Below are 6,041 nucleotides of genomic sequence, written 5' to 3' on the forward strand. Positions count from 1 at the left end.
TTGGTTGTGATCTTCCAGAATTCCCTGGATTCTAGAACGGTCCCAGTGGATTGGAAGGTAACAAATGTAACCCCGCTATTCAAGAAAGGAGGAAGAGAGAAAACAGGGAACTACAGGCCGGTTAGCCTGACATCAGTCGTCGGGAAAATACTGGAATCCATTATTAAGGAAGTGGTAACAGGGCACTTAGAAAATCATAATATGATTAGGCAGAGTCAACATGGTTTTATGAAAGGGAAATCGTGTTTGACAAATTTATTAGTTTTTTGAGGATGTAACTAGCAGGGTAGATAAAGGGAACCAGTGGATGTCGTATATTTGGATTTTCAAAAGGCATTCAATAAGGTGCCACATAAAAGGTTGTTACACAAGGTAAGGGCTCATGGGGTTGGGGGTAATATATTAGCATGGATAGAGAATTGGTTAACGGACAGAAAACAGAGAGTAGGGATAAACGGGTCATTCTCAGGTTGGCAGGCTGTAACTAGTGGGGTGCCGCAAGGATCAGTGCTTGGGCCTCAGCTATTTACAATCTATATTAATGACTTAGATGAAGGGACCGAGTGTAATGTATCCAAGTTTACTGACGATACAAAGCCCGGTGGGAGAGTAAGCTGTGAGGAGGACACAAAGGGCTCAATTTTCAAAGTAAAAAACAGGTGGGTTGGGGGCGGAGGTCATTGAAAATTGGCGGGTCGGGCCTTAAAACCTTTCCAGGAGGCTTTGGGCCTCCATTTTTCTCCAATTCCCGATTTCAACCCGGGGGGGCCGGGATCCCCGGGCCTTCTGTTTTACGCCTCGTGAAAGGAGGTGAGAAGGCCCGAGACTAACAGGTCGGTGCCTAGAAAGGCACAGCTTGTGGGCCCGGAGGAGCAGCAGTGCTTACGGCAGGCCCAACAAGCCGAGCTGCACTGATCCCCCCCCCAACGATTGCAGTTCCCCCCCCTCCACCGATCACGGACCCCCTTCCAGTCACGGACCTCAACCCCTGATCCCGATCCTCCCCCGACCCCCGACCCCAATCCCCCAACCCCGATCCTCATCCCCACTCCGATCCTCCCACCCCCAACTCCGAGACCCTCCCCCTCAATGATCGCAGACCCCTGCGATGACCCCCCCCCCGATCCCAACTCCCCCCCGTGACTGATCCCATCCCCCATGACTCATGACCCCCGTGTCAACCTAGGCCCACCCATGCCTTTGCCCACCCGTGCCTCCCATGCCCCCAAGCCCCCCCTATGTCCCCCCCATCCATACAATCAAGGACTCAATCAGACAGTCATTTGGACGGGAAACTGACAAAAAAAGACGTCCTTACATCAAAATCGTAAGGACGTCCGGGAAACCGGTACTAATGGGTTCAACGTGACCCCCGCGCCCCTTCCTGGCTCTGTTTTAAAATTGAGCCCAAAGAGTCTGCAAAGGGATGTAGACAGGTTAAGTGAGTGGGCAAGAAGGTGGCAGATGGAGTATAATGTGGGGAAATGTGAGGTTATTCACTTTGGTAGGAAGAATAGAAAAACAGAATATATTTTAAATGGTGAGAAACTATTAAATGTTGGTGTCCAGAGAGACTTGGGTGTCCTCGTACAAGAAACACAAAAAGTTAGTGCTCAGGTACAGCAGGCAATTAGGAAAGTAAGGGAGTCTTACTGCAATTGTACAGGGCTCTGGTGAGACCTCACCTGGAGTACTGCGTACAGTTTTGGTCTCCTTATCTAAGGAAGGATATACTTGCCTTAGAGGCGGTGCAACAAAGGGTCACTGGATTAATTCCTGGGATGAGAGGGTTGTCCTATGAGGAGAGATTGAGTAGAATGGGCCTATACTCTCTGGAGTTTAGAAGAATGAGAGGTGATCTCATTGAAGCATATGAGATTCTGAGGGGGCTTGACAGGGTAGATGCTGAGAGATTGTTTCCCCTGGCTGGAGTGTCTAGAACTAGGGGGCATAGTCTCAGGATACGGGGTTGGCCATTTAGGACCGAGATGAGGAGGAATTTCTTCACTCAGAGGGTTGTGAATCTTTAGAATTCTCTACCCCAGAGGGCTGTGGATGCTGAGTCATTGAGTATATTCAAGGCTGAGATCGACTCTAGGGGAATCAAGGGATATGGGGATCGGGTGGGAAAGTGGAGTTGAGGTCGAAGATCAGCCATGATCTGATTGAATGGCGGAGCAGGCTCAATGGGCCATGTAGCCTACTCCTGCTCCTATTTCTTATGTTCTAAATCTCCCTTTAACCTTCTCTGTTCTAAGGAGAACAACCCCAGCTTCTCCAGTCTCTCCACATAACTGAAGTCCCTCATCCCTGGTACCATTCTAGTAAATCTCCTCTGCACGCTCTCTAAGGCCTTGACATCCTTCCTAAAGTGTGGTGCCCAGAATAGGCCACAATACTCTGGCTGGGGCCTAACCAGTGATTTATGTATCGAGAGATGGGAGAAGGTGGGAATTGGTGTTCCACAAGAATCGGTGGTGGGACCACTGTTGTTCACTGTTTATATAAACGATTTGGACTCGGGAATCGGAAATACAATTTCAAAATTTGCGAATGACACCAAATTGGGAGGGGGAGAGGTGTATAATTAATACAGAGGGGGACTGCGACAATGTTAACAAACTTGCAGAATGGGCGTGTAATCGGCAAATGAATTTCAATATAAAAAAGTGTGAGGTGGAGCATTTTTGTAGGAGGAATAAGAAGGCCTCATACTGATTGGATAATAAGAGTCTAAATGGGATAGAGGAGCAGAGGGATCTCGGGTACAGATACAGAAATCATTTAAAGTAACAATGCAGGTTAATAAAGCCATTAAAACTGCAAACAAAGCATTGGGGTTCATTTCTGGAGGAATCATAGAATCATAGAAAGGTTACCGCACGGAAGGAGGCCATTCGGCCCATCGGGTCCATGCTGGCTCTATGCAACAGCAATCCAGCTAGTCCCACTCCCCCGCCCTATCCCCGTAGCCCTGCAATTTTTCCCTTTTGAAGGCCATGATTGAATCTGCCTCCACCACCCCCTTGGGCAGTGCATTCCAGATCCTAACCACTCGCTGTGTAAAAAAAAATTTCCTCATGTCACCTTTGGTTCTTTTGCCAATCACCTTAAATCTATATCCTCTGGTTCTTGACCCTTCCGCCAATGGGAACAGTTTCTCTCTATCTACTCTGTCGAGACCCTTCATGATTTTGAATACCTCGATCAAATCTCCCTGCAACCATCTCTGTTCCAAGGAGAACAACCCCAGCTTCTCCAGTCTATCCACGAAACTAAAGTCCCTCATCCCTGGAATCATTCTAGTAAATCTCTTCTCTAAGGCCTTCACATCTTTCCTAAAGTGCGGTCCCCAGAACTGGATGTTTTATAAAGGTTCATCATGACTTCCTTGAATAGAATTCAAAAGCAGAGAAATTGTGTTAAACTGGTTAGACCACACTTGGAGCATTGTGCACAGTTCTTGTCTCCATATTATAGAAAGGCTATAGAGGCACTGGAGAAAGAGCAAAAAAAGATTTACTAGGATGTTACCAGGACTGGGTAGGTACAATGATCAGGAAAGACTGAACAGACTGAGAGGTGACCTGATAGAAGTCTTCAAAATTATCAAGGGATTTGATAGGGTAGACGGAGAGAAGATGTTTCCACTTGTGGGGGAGACCAAAACTAGGGGGCCATAAATACAAGATCGTCACTAATAAATCCAATGGGGAATTCAGGAGAAACTTCTTTACCCAGAGAGTGGTGAGAATGTGGAACTCACTCCCACAAGGAGTAGTTGAGGTGAATAGTGGAGGTGAATTTAAATGGAAGCTGGATAAACACATGAGGGAGAACGGAATAGAAGGATATGGTGAGAGGGTGAGATGAAGTAGGGAGGGAGGAGGCTCGTGTGGAGCATAAACACCGGCATAGACCAGTTGGGCCGAATGGCCTGTTTCTGTGCTGTAAATTCTATGGTAAATACAACATCCATTTGCTGCCTTTCTCACACTGGCTAATGGTGCAATTACTGCACAGAACAATCCTGCAGGTAGTGTTTAATTATCACAAGAATCAGTTTTCCTTTCAATAATTTATTTATAAAGCAACAAAGCAGGAATCAATATATTATTTTACTGGGACCACAACCATATAAATTATCAGCTTTGCAATTTCAGGCAAAAGTGCTCGGGACACAAAGTAAAAACTCGGATTAATCACAATCCCGATCACGATGTGCTAGAGGATAGGAAAAGGGCAAGGAATATACAAGGAAAGGACAAGGCAGCTGTAGTGAGCACAGTGTGCCCCGATCGCCAGTAATATCTATCTCCTGACCAGGGCATGACATTGTATGATTGGAAAATCAATTTATACACAGTATTAAAAAAGTATATTCTTCATTTAGTATCAATATTGAGGCAATCACAAAAATTTCAAACAATTAAGCCCCTTGTTGGGTTCTTGATTAACGATATTTATATTACAATTCCTTGTTTATATCTTTATTTGAATGTGTAACTAACTGCTCTTTAAATGTCTTTTAAAAAGAATCTTGTGTTCTAACTTTTGCTAACTTCATATTCTTAACATTCAACAGATCCTGAAGCCTCGATCTGACCCTGACCCTAACCCTGACCCTGACCCTGACCCTAACCCTGACCCTGACCCTAACCCTGACCCTGACCCTAACCCACCTGGCAGGAACAGGATGGGTTCGAATCAGGTGTCCGATTTACACCCACCTGATTTTACCCTCCCATTGACTTCAATGGACAATAAAATCAGACGGATTCGGTTAAAATCAAGACTTTAGTACTTGCCAATATTTAGGGCTGTATTTCCAATCAGCAAAGTTCACGTAGGAACTTACCGAGTTTTAAACTTGGTGAACGATAGTGTGCAGAGTGGTGACGTAACAGTCTGTATCACACTTGGGCGTGAACTTTGCCAATCAGAATTAAGGACGGATTGAGCGAGAGCTGTGGGGTCGATAGTGGATTCTCCAGAAACCCAGCGGTAACTGTCAGCCTGGCTCTCCCACAATACACAGAGCTAATAATCGCCATATCTCCGGAATCCTAACCCAGACCCTCCCAATGTTGCTACTGGCCTCGTGCCCGAGTTAGGGAAGAGACTGTGGGTCCCCTGCACCCAATCGTTGATCAGTGATCCTTGTTGGTGACTGAGGACAGCATCAGCCTAGGATGTGATGCCTTACCAGAACAAATAGCCCCACTGTGTTCCAAGAGCACTGAAACTAACAATCAAGTTGTGTTTTATTGTTGAGACAATGAAGAGACAATCCCCTCCCCCACTGTCCGACTCTGAGAAATCATAGCCCCGAAATATAAAAAATGTTAATCAGCTCTGGTAACTTTCTAAAGCATTGTTCATTTAAAATGCCGTAGATTAATTGGAGTCAGGAGCCTGCTCGCTATTTAAGTTTCAAATCCCAGCCTCTGATGATATTTGAACTCCGCCAACTGGTGTGTTGCACTGGTTCGGAGTCTGGGAGCAAAGAGGGAATACGTCCAATCAGAGTAAAGAGGGAACATTCAGACCTGCACAGCCCCCGACCACCCCTCAGGGGGCGCTAATGGTGGGGGCAGCCAGAGTGCCAACTCTGATTGGACATATTTCCGGAGGTCTCATCACATGGCCTCCAACCACCCCATCCCCACGCTCTCGCCATTGGTCGCCTAACACGGCCATCATCAGGTGACCCGCCCCCCACGCTCCCATCATTGGTCGCCTAACACGGCCATCATCAGGTGACCCGCCCCCCACGCTCCCACTATTGGTCACCCAACACGGCCATCATCAGGTGACCCGCCTCCCACGCTCCCACCATTGGTCACCCAACTCGGCCATCATCAGGTGACCCGCCCCCCACGCTCCCACCATTGGTCACCCAACACGGCCATCATCAGGTGACCCGCCCCCCACGTGCCCATCATTGGTCACCCAACACGGCCATCATCAGGTGACCCGCCCCCCACGCTCCCACCATTGGTCACCCAACACGGCCATCATCAGGTGACCTGCCCCCCACG

This window comes from Heptranchias perlo, chromosome 15 (assembly GCF_035084215.1).
Source record: "Heptranchias perlo isolate sHepPer1 chromosome 15, sHepPer1.hap1, whole genome shotgun sequence".
Taxonomy (NCBI): Eukaryota; Metazoa; Chordata; class Chondrichthyes; order Hexanchiformes; family Hexanchidae; genus Heptranchias; species Heptranchias perlo.